Consider the following 12,070-nt stretch of genomic DNA (forward strand, 5'->3'; position numbering starts at 1 on the left):
ATATTCCAATTGTTCAAGGATTGCCGCAACAGAAGCTTTGGCTTCACGTCATATGGGATATTGAGGTTGAGGCTGCGGCTGAGACCGTAAAGGAATCTCGTGGCACAGGGACAATTCATCCCAACCACATTGATTGTGGTACACAACCAGCGCTAGAGCCAGAGCCCACTCTTCTGCAAAATGCAGCGCATCCTCTTTCGAGACTGTGTTTGTGAAACTGGAGAGGATTACCTCCTCCCCTCGCGGAGCTGCGAGCACAAAAGGTGGGGGCCAGTCAGCTTCAGGAAGCAAAATGTCATACGTAGACAAAAGATTTTCCCAAAATACCCCTTTTATGGTTCGCTGTATGTCACCTTCGATTAACAGGACAATTTCAAAAAGTCTATCAGGGGGTGCAACTCTTGTATCAGCTGTCTCTATCACAACATAAGAATCAGTCGCTGTCACCTTCAGTAGTGGACGGAGGGCCTCTCTCACTATGGTAATCTCCGCCGTGCTGTCCAGCAAGTTCAGAGCCCACGTCAGATTTTGAAGCCGCATTCTCACAATCTGTGGCATATTGATGCGCTGTTAAAGCCGCGACTTTCTTTTTGGCAACCTGTGGTCACCTCGGAGTCGAGTCGTCCTCTTTTCCCGCACCGTCTTTCGGGCGGGGCAGGCCACGTCCTTGCTGGCCACCCCGTCCCCTGCCACCCCTCCACAACCTGTCGACGAGGCCGATGAGTCCTGAAAGGAACGAGGAGAGCGTTGATCAGATACCTGAAATCGATCAGGAGTTTTAATCGTCGCGCGATCGCGCAAGTCATAACGTTCTGTTTGCGTAGGCAACGGAGAAGCAGGGCGCAAAACCTGTGTTTGTTGTTGTTGCTGTTGCTTTCCCTGTTTTTGTTTTTTAGGCCGATTTTGTTTCTTGGACTTGGGCTGAACGTCTGTTTCTGAAGCTTGTCCCTGGGGTTGCTTTTTCTCCTTAACAGAAAAAGGCTTAAGACCCTTATTATTGCGACCCACGGTTTTATAAGCCGCCACTATAATTCTCGCTAACTGCCGGGGTTTCTCGGCATAGGGAATTGCTGCCAAAGCGTTCGCTACCTGAAAGTTCACTGTATCCCCTTTGACATTAGCAGAGACAGATCGCAAACTACATCAAAGGAGCCACACAGGCACATACCCAACTCAACCGCAGACTCCGGTCCGTGATCATCTTGAACACGGTTAAGGACCGTAGAGAGAACAGCCATAGACGGAGTGCAGTAGCACCTCGCATAGACCGCTGCAAAAGTCTTACCCCAGGTCTCACAGTCAACAAATTCAGGGGCCAAATCTTTTGGCAAACTAAGTGTTAGAATCCTGTGTTTTTCACCAGAAGTCGTATTAGGAAATACTGCTTCCAGCTGGTCATATTTCTCGGCAAGCCAGAAAGGAAAATCATCCTTATCCTCGGGCTTCTTGCCCATCACAGCATTGACCATTACGGGACTGAGTTTCAAACCACCCTGTCTGGCTGGAAGTGCCGCACCTCCCGGAGGTCCAACCGGAAGATTACGGCCCATGTAGTGCACTAAGGCTCTAATCATGGCAATGGAGATCACATGCAGTCTCCGAAGTTCAGCTACGTTACAATTGCTGTGATTAGGATGAGGAGTAAAACTAGCCAAAACAGGCCAACTTGCGCCTGGAATGGACAAAGGACCTAACCGCAGAGCAGTCAAAGAATGGGGTAGGGCGCCACCAAATCAAACTCGATGCTGCCAAACGTCAATAGGAACTTCCTGTGCCCTGTACGGAGCATATTCATTCGGTACTACAGAGGGCGTGTAGGAGTGGAACACACCAGAATTAGCGTCCACCTCCGAAAATTTCACCCACGAATAAAACAGTTTGTAAGGGTAAGCATGATCCGCACTCACCAAAATTATCACAGCCAAGCCTTCCAAAGGCACATTGTAATTCCGCAAATGATTGCGCACCGCTATGCAACTATGCTGCGGAATGTCCACGGCAGCCATGACAGCACAGGAACTAAGGAAAACAAATAAACTTTATAGCACAACTGGGTAGTAATTCAAGGAAACCGTTTTAGTAAGATTCAAGCTTGAAAAGACCTATTTCACAAATAGGTAGGTTTGTTCCGACACAACCGTTTTCCAGAAACGACAGCGAAGGGGTTAAGGATTGAATGATATACTACTCGAGTGTCATGATATAAGGCCCTACATTGGGCGCCATGTAGCGGGTATTCCGTTCTCCTACAGAACTGTGCATAGAGACCTGGAACCTCGGTGAATTAGGATGGCCCAAAGCTCACCTCAGTACCCAAAATCTCCTTACCGAGCTAGCTACAGTGTCTCATTGGTCATAACAAACTCCCAATGTTTAGACAAACCAGAACATGAACTTAGAGTACCTCAGGTATCGTGGAACACATGAACACTCTTTCGCTATATAATCATTTCAAACCAGAAAGTGGAGTAAATGAGGACACGTGCATATTTGAAATATTTATTTACTAATGCAGGGTTCTCAAACGCAGTATCTTATATAATACAAGCAAAAATATTATAAGAAACAAAGTTATCAGCATAGTTACTAGTCCATAGAAAGCGAATGGTGACAGCATACTAAGATGCTGTAATGAATAGGAATTAACAATACCTAATTCTCACACTCCCTATTTAGCATAGTATTTTATATCTATGAAGGTCTCATTTGGTTTTTAGCAGGGCGGGCCCATACCTCAAAATCTCAGTGGCAGAGGTTCACATCATCTTCCACCAGCTCTCTGCATGCGAGCACCATCAAGTGTTTTACATGTGTTTTCGGCAAAGCAATTTAAAACCCGCTTCAAGCCAGATTCTGGCAGCAGCTGCATTTATGTTATGTCTAGAAAGGTGCGAAGATCAGACTTCACAACAACACTGTGTCGAGTTATCCGTGTAAGCTTCAGCACTCAGTGTGCAGACAGTGTACTGAGCAAAGTTGATATAAGAGCAATAACATATTATTTCCCAAGTAAATCACAACGCTCTTCTAGGTTGAAAGCTAAAATAACAATTATGTGTCGTGTGCAAAAAAGAAGCAAAAGGAAAAATTGCATTTAAACATTTAACAAGCTCATGCTAACTTAACACAGTATATAGAAAAGAAGTAGCTATATGACAATACCTTTTGCACAGAACACTGACCCTGGGTCTGGTTAGCAGAGCCCAAGGCACATCCTTTAGCTACAACCAGTATCAGTCAGAAAATGGGGGTGATCAGGGAAAAAGGGATGACTTTCTCACATAGGCCTACTTTTCAGATCCCAGAACTATGCAGAGTGTCAAAAAACTGCTTTCACTACAAGGTTCCATTCCCTCACTCTTCTCCTGGGCACATGACAATGCCTTTCTGAATGCAAGAAAAGGCCTCACTTATGATACTCAACATGCTGTAAAGCAATCATGAACTACAAAGACACCATGGTCAAGTACACAATCTCATTTGGAAATTAAAGTAGTTTTGAATGGTTGGGAGCATGTTTTTAAACATTGGACGCAGCAACTCTGGTGTTATATTAGTTGTTTGGAAAGAAAGATGTGTAAAGTTATATGATTTCTATGATCAAATTCCTATCTTGTTGAATTTCTTTTAAACTTATTATTTAGAGGCAAATTGATGAGTTGTTTGCGCGGCATGAGCAACACTTGTTTTTACATATTTATGAGGTGACACAAAGGCATCCTGCGTAGCTTTGCCTGCACTCAGAGATATGGAGTAAGACAAAGCAGCAAAAGTCGCTGAATTGTCTTACTCTGCGTCAAGGAGGCATTCCATGGGCGTTGCAGTGGGCGTTTTCACACTACACCCATTGATTTTGACTTTGCCACAGAATTAATTAATCATGTAATCCTGGGGCGGCGTCAACATCTTATACCTGCCCAGAGCAGGCATAACGAGCAGAATTGTTTTTCTCTCTCCTCAATTTTTCCTCTTTACATGTGTGCTTTTTGCAGCAAATATATAGATAAAGGAAAATTCCTCTCTGCATTGTTTTTGTGCAGGAAGGTGCCCCTTCCTGCTCAAAAGCAATCCTACCTGCAATGGAGGCACCCTTGCTCCATGATGCGAGTGAGCCTACTTTGGCACTAGGCAGCAAATGACACACCAGCACAAGGGGAAAGGTCACGAATGCACCCTATTTCATAAATAAGGTGCATTCCTCCTGTTAATAAGCCCTTAGTCTGCCTGTGAATGTAACTCTTTTAAGCTTACAACCATTTTTATACAAAGTATTCTCTCACTTGAAGAGGTCATGCAACATACGAGCATACCACTTTTAAACCAATTTGCATAATTTCTCGCAGTTGTCATACAACTGTTTGAAATTTCATTAAAAAACACAATTTAACACACACCTAAGAAAAAAAATGTATCTGCTCAACACTACACGTCTGTTGTGGTGTTGCAGAGTTACTCCAGCAGTCTCCATCTTTGAATTGTGCTGCAATTCGAGAACTCTGTCCTTAAAAAGCTCCATTCACTTCAGTTTTTGTCCTAGTGAAGCTGCTCATTTGACACTTTAGCCAACCAAGCGCCATTGCTGGGTCATCTAAATAAGGAGGGCCTCATTTATGAGGTTTTGCCATAGGGAAGCGCAGCAAGAAGGCAAAAGAAAAGGGCAGGACTACACTGTATCTATAAGATATGGCACATTACTGTCCTCTTCCCCTGCGCCGGCTCACAGTGGGCTGCCTGCGCCAGGGCAGGCACCTTTGCACAATGGTGCATGGGTGCCGGCCTTGGGAGGATGATTATTTTTGTACAGGAAGGGACCCCTCTCTGTACAAAAATAATCGCAGAATGCAGCACATATAGAAAAAGGAAAATGGAGGAGAAATAAAGATATTCCTCCCAATTGCGCCTCCCTTACGCCTCCCCTGTGGAGGCGTAAGCTTTTGGCACTGCTTTAGATTTACGATTTCTCTTAAATCTGAGGCAGTGTCAAAAGGACATGGCTGTTGCTGGGAACGCCCCCATCAACACCCATTGCATGCCCCTTTAACGCAGAACACTGCGTTAAAGGGACTGGTGCACCAAAAAAAGTGGCTTACTACCGTCTGATAAATATCACGCAGGCTTCTGCGCCACTGAACGTCACAAAAATTGACATACGATGGCGCAAGGGAGGCCCTGAGTGTTTTCCAGTAGATGTGTGAACTTATTAAAATAGGATGAGAAATATGTTTTGGATAGTGAATGATGGGAGAGAGAGGAGATTGCACCACACTACCCTGTGAGCAATGGGTCAATGAAGGAGGCTTGGAGGCAGCTCTATCATTGTGGATTATTTTGATTGTAGCTGTGAGCTGCATTTGTTATCGGTGGAAACAACCAAACCAAGCCAGGAATTTTAGCCTCAATAAGAGGTTGAGCTTATCTGCCAACCTATCCCACCTAACACAATTGATTAGCTCTGGACCATTTGTTCCCTGTCGAGGATACACCGTACCATATAAATGCTACAGTATATCACACCATTAACTATTGCTTCTTTTTCGTTTTAAAAATGCCTTTTTGCGTTGCTCTTAATAATACTTGCTATAAAGATTTTTGCTTCCCTTGCTTTTCTAGGAAAATGATGCAAACGCTTACTGTATCGGATGGTGAAATAGATTGTACTCTAAATCAGTGTATTTATGACATCGAGAAGCCAAGATGTTCCCTGGATAGCCAATTATTCAAAATGTACACAGCAATTCTAATTTATAGCACACCATAAGAGCAGACTAACATTCCTTACCGGCAAAGAGCAATCAAGCACAGAGAGCGAAAGAGAACTAGAGCTTCGTTGCACACAATCCAACTTTAGAGTGATGGAGTGCAAACATTCATAAAGCGCACAGCTTTTATCTGTGTTGAAATATTAACTTATAAGGTGTTGGCTCGTTTGATATGAAAGAAAACATTTGTTTCCCCAAGTAAAAGACAACCTTAAAGGACTTGTAAGCAAAAACGAGTACAGCAGAAGTGAAAATTCAACAAAAGAGAATACAATGCAAGTTTATTTAACAACTGTTCGATTAATTAAAATCATTACAGACATATATATGTATATACCCTCTGAGAATAAAAAGGGTGTAAAATGCGAGCGTAATAGTATAAACAATTGTGATTTTTTTCTTCAAAAAGACAGGATTTCTTTACATTTTTTTTGCTTTTCTCGATAACTCCCCCGCGCTGTAGCACCTTTAGTAAGAATTCCTTTTAAGTGTCTGTTCCTTGTGAATTTTTGTTTTTCCCTCAAAGAAAGGACAAGTGTTCACTGCTCTGCGTGGAGTTTTCTTGCATTGTTCACCAAAGGAAAATCCAATGGAAGAGGCTTTGTTGCGCATCCATCATCCGTGCTATGGATTTCATGCTTGCTGTGTTTGTACAAGGTCTTTCAGTGAAGGGTAAAATCGTTACTTCTCAGTCCCTGTCTGTGGACTCTCGCCTCTGCATTTAAATTGCAGGACTGTACTTGTTTGCACTGGGGTGACTTACAACAGAACCCGCTACGAAGGAGCCTTGTCAATAAAAGACAGCTGGCTCCTAAAATACTTCCTGGATTTGTGCATTGAAAGTCAGCATACGTGCACCGCACCATGGAAACCCGTCATAAAAGGTTCTCAGTGGGAAACAGACTAACAATACAGATATTACTAAGAAGGCTGAGATGATACCTAGACTTTGTCCGGGATAGGAAAGCAATACACAAATGCTGCCATGCGATACAATAAAATCCCAAATGCCTTGTTTTGTTTCCCAGTGGGTGATTTTCGGTTTTCGTTGGGCAACAAAGATGAAGACATACATTTGCTCTGATCATTCGGTGCGAAAGTGCCTGAGTGTGTCACCTTTTTTATGGTGCTTGGACAGGCCCAGCTGGGTAGACTGAATCAGTAACATCCCATTGTAGCTGTGCAGTGTTGAACAGTAGAAGCCCCTGTTCACCACTGTAACCGATTCAGAGAGGCATCTGTTCATCCCTCCACAAACAGCTGAATCGAATTGGAAGTCTGAGTTTTTCGAATTATTATCACACGTACGATATTTCAAATACATGTTTCGCCTGGAAAACCTTACTTTTTTTAGAAAATGGTAAAAACGAGGCAAAATATGAACTAAATGAGTGTGCAAACTTAAGCTGGCATACATTCTTTCTCGTTACAGCCTTCAGAACCACGAATGGATGTTACCCGGCCCCAGTCATATGGCCGGGATGCCCGTCACCCCCTCCCAACACAATCCCCAAGGATGGGAAGTCGGACGCAGTTCTGAACTTTTGGAAGGCGGGAGGGAGTCACCCTCCCGGCCGTATTTATTAAAATATGAAACAAAATTAAAACATTAAATAAAAGTTTCATAATCATGTACAATTTTATATTTATTACATTTCGATGAAGACATGTTCTTTGGCTAACCTTAACAAATCTCTAATACAAAGGTTTCCTATCCGAGTCTAACATCCTGCAAATGCATACATTCTAAATTAAAATTGTACATCCTAGTATTAAGGGCCAACGGCAAGGTCTTAACCGGTGTCAGATCCCTACTACCCAAACTGTCGCCCGCACGGTGTGAATGGCGCATGCACAGAGGACTGTACCCTCATTGCCAACTGCAATTTCCCTTGTCTTGTTGGGGGCCCCCCTTTCCGCTCGACGCCATCTTAAAGGTCGTCCGAGCTCCCGTGTGAGGTATCTGTAGGAAGGACAGCGTGGACTCCCCCCCCCCATCCCCACACTCTCTATCCGCCGTCGCGGATATCCGGGCCCCGGGAAATTCGTAGGAGGGGCATATAGCCGCCTCCTCCCCTGGAAGGGGCCTATGGCTGTCTCCCTTTAGGCGACCCATCCTTAGTGGGGTCCACCTCCCAGTGGGAGGGGCCAATGGCCGCCTCCCCCCGGGCGCTCCCATCCATATTGGGTGGCGCCCCACTCTAGGGACCATGAAATTACTGCTCACCGATCATGACCTTACCGCCACAGGCCGGATAGTTGACCGGCTATCCGCCCCCCCCCCAGACTCCTCCTAAAGGTCATGCTTCCTCAAACCCCTTAGCCATGCTATGAAGTCTCCTATGAGTAAAACATTCCCCTCCCGGGTTAGGTGAACCCCATCATTTAGATACACATGATCACCCCGAATACACCCATGAGGAATACTATGCAACTGTGTAGAGCGAAACAATCTACCAATTTTATTGTTAACCTTCTTCACCGAATGGTTCAGTGCTGACACCGAAAGGCCCCCCGCTATACTTTCCTGGGAATCATGTGGGGCCAGGCAATCGTGCACCCCGGGATTCTTTTTGCTAACCAGCTAACGGCAGACAACACTTGCACGAACAATACTCGTCTACCCAGAGTCACCAAGTCATTGCCCCCCAGGTGTACTATGACTACAGATGGCGGTGACCTCTGCCGCCCTAAGAGACCCTCAACAAAAGATTCGAATTGGTCAATACAGAGCCCACCTCTTCCGTGGAAGGCCACTCTGTACTCGTATTCCCCAGCTGCGCGAGTCGCGTCACCTGCTTTGAATACATCCCCGGCCCGCCTCACGTATGAGTGGCCCACGACCCACACCACTCTCTCCTCAGACGGTGATCCATGACCGCTGGTCTCCAGGTACTGGGTCGACAGCAAATTCCGCCCGCATGACATGCTCGCGAAACTGTAATCAAACAAAAGACATGAAGCGTGAGTGCATGTCAACTGAATTCACAACATGTGCAATCGCACATACCTTTTGAAGCAATTCGAGGACCATCGTCCCAATTGTTTCACTTCCTCTGCACCCTGACCCCTGGCTGTAGCCTCAGTAGCAGCCCCTATCCTAAAGGAGTTGGTCCCAAAATCACCCGGGTCCATGCCCGCGGCAGCGATTGTCAGTGCTAGCACCCTCTGGAACTGAAACCTCGTCAGTGGGGTGCCATCGTTGTGCCTCAGCAAACTCCCCCCCCATGTATCCGCCCTCAGTGCCAAGTATTCCTCTATACACATTATCGGGCACGTGGGGGACCCTCGCACGCGCTGCACAACAACACTGTTTCCCGTAGCTCCCTGGTCAGTCTTGGACCTCGCTATCGTGACTACCATCGAATCACCCCTAATTAGGATGTGATCCCTGCACAAGCCTCCCTCCACATCATTCTTATTCCTTGTGACCAGTTCGCTCACCCGCATAGCCCCATGGAACGCTAATGCGAACGCTGCACGGAACAGAACTGCTTCGAATTGGGAGGAGCATGTCTCGATTAGTTTCGCTATGAGTAGGGCCAACCTTTCTAAGCCAATTGGGCGCCTCTCATCTTGCTTGCAACCCTCGAGGCGCTGCCAGCCGCGAAGGGCTTTTTTCGCCAAAAAGGAACCTGTTGGGTCCTTGATGCCATGTACCTGGGCCATGAATGAAATGGCCGCCCTGTGCCTATTGGCCGTTGCCGCTGATCGGCCTTCTCTGTGCAGTGCTACCAGGAACCCTAGGAAGGATTCCTCCTGACCCCAGTTCTGATTCCCTGTCGGACCCAAAAAAGCACAATAGGAACGAAACGCCCCTTCGTATGCCTTCCTCGTCCTGGGGGCTAAGCTCGCTGCCACGAGGTCTTGTAATCCGGGGCACCGATTAGGCAGAGTGCTTCGGGGAATGGTGCCGCCGCTAGGTCCGCTGTAGGTAGATAACCCCTGAACGCCTGCATATGTGAACGAAAGAGTGCATCAGCCGCATGATTCCGTACACCCGGCACATGTTTCGCCCTGAACTGTACATTCAGTCTCATGCAAAGCAGCACAATTTCTTTCAACAATCTCAGGATCCATTTGCAGCGTGCTGCCTGTTGGTTAATACATTCAACAACAGTCATATTATCAGACCAAAATACGACTGAGCGGTCTCTGAAATCGTCTGGCCATGCCATCAGAGCGACAAAAATAGGGAACAGCTCCAGGAACCCAATGTTACTTGTGAGACCGCTGGAGTGCCACCACGCCGGCCATGTTTGCGCCGACCATTGGTTACCAAAAATGGCGCCAAATCCCACGCTCCCCGCCGAGTCAGTCCATAAACCCAGCTTGTCCGAAGACGCTGGCGGCTTGCTCCACACTACTCGACCGTTGAAGTCCGCCAGAAATGCCAACCAAATGCGCATATCCTGGCGAACCTCTGCAGACAGTCTCGTACGGTGGTGTCCCTCTTTAAGACCAACCATAGCTTGTGCAATAGAGCGTGAGAAGGGGCGGGCCATTGGTATAACTCTCAAGGCAAAGTTAAGCTGACCTACTGTTTGCTGTAACAGGTGCAGGGTCACTTTCTCCTTACCAAGGCAAAGTTCCAGGGAAGCCCTAAATTTAGCCACCTTTCCTACCGGCAAACGGAAACACCCCTCCACAGAATCGAGCTCAATTCCCAGAAACTCCAGTGAAGTAGATGGTCCAACCGTTTTACCTGGTGCCAATGGGACTCCAAACTCCCTCATGAGGATGCAAAAGTCCTGTAGCGCCTGCGCACATTTCGTGTCGCTGGCTGCTCCCAAGAACAGAAAGTCATCTAGATAATGCATGACATGCCTATGCCCTGTTGCCTCGGTGAATGCCCACTCTAGAAAACAGCTGAATCTTTCAAAATAGGCACAAGAAATGGAGCAACCCATCGGCATGCATTTATCCATGTAATAATTCCCTTGGAAAGCAAAACCTAGCAAACGCTGATCCTGTGGGTTTACCGGGAGCAACCGGAACGCTGATTCGATATCTGATTTTGCCATCAGCGCCCCGGGGCCCAGGCGATTTAACATGGCGACGGCATCATCGAATGACGCGTACCGCACCGAACAAACTTCCGGGTCAATAGCATCGTTCACCGAGGAACCCCTTGGAGCAGACAGGTTATGGATCAGCCTAAACTCCCCGAGTTCCTTCTTCGGGACCACCCCTAATGGGGAACAGATGAAATCCGCGACTGGCGGGCGCTGAAAAGGCCCTGCCACTCGCTCTAGACTCACTTCTTTTGCAAGTTTTCTCTCTACCACACTTGGATTCTGCTGCGTTGATAGCTGGTTTTTACAAAAAGGTTCCCCTCGAAAATCCCCCGCCGGGATGTGGAAGCCGTATAACAATCCCTTCCTCAACACCCCAGCGGAGACATGATCAGGGTATTTGTTCAACCAAGGAGTCATAGCCATGAGATCAACGGGTGTAGGTAATAGGTCACAACGATCAGCCTCACTCCTGCTTGGAGCCTCCCTTTCCTCCCCCCCGTTATTTTTGAATCTACATGAACTCTCCGGGTGTGAGGAATTCCCACAGCCCGCACACACATGCTTGAACCTACATGTTCCTTGCGGTCTGTTACAGTTACCTTGATTGAAGCCCCAACAGACCCCCCGCTTTCCACCATTCCCGCCGGTCTTCAGCTGGTGGTCACCACTGGCGCCTGCTCGAAAGGGCACCGCGGGTTTTTGGCGGGAAACCCCCGACCCACTCCCGCCTGGCGAGGATGTCCCTGCCGTCCCAGGCAGGAGCTGCTTATGCCAGGAAATTGAGTCGAGGCAGTCCCATGTCAGAGAGGAATCATACTCTTTCGCTTTACGGAATTTCATGTCGTAACCTTTCCATTCGTCCCCTCATACATTTAATAAAAATCCATTATACGAGTTTGATAACAAGACAGTTCAGTCAATACCTCGGGCTTACGTTCGCCAATAATTGCAGTAAACATTGCAACGGCCTTTGCCCAATTCGTTATCGTCTCCTCCACCCTAAACTCCGCCATCTTGGCGCGCCAGACGCTCGGGTGCCACAAATCTTTTTGTGTTTTTGCATATTCCATCTCTCGATGGTCAGTTAATAACGAAAACATATTGTCTGCCCATATCAATTCTTTCGTGGCAATCGGGATATGTTGTACCACCCTCTCCCGCCTTGAGGGTAATGAGCCCTCTCCCGCCAGTGGCAAAGCGAGCTTACCCGGTTCGGTCGTTGTTTCTGCCGTTTTCTCGCGACCAGCTGCCGGTCCTTCCGGTACCACCTGTGGGGAAACAAGATGAAGATTC

This window comes from Lissotriton vulgaris, chromosome 5 (assembly GCF_964263255.1).
Source record: "Lissotriton vulgaris chromosome 5, aLisVul1.2, whole genome shotgun sequence".
Lineage (NCBI taxonomy): Eukaryota > Metazoa > Chordata > Amphibia > Caudata > Salamandridae > Lissotriton > Lissotriton vulgaris.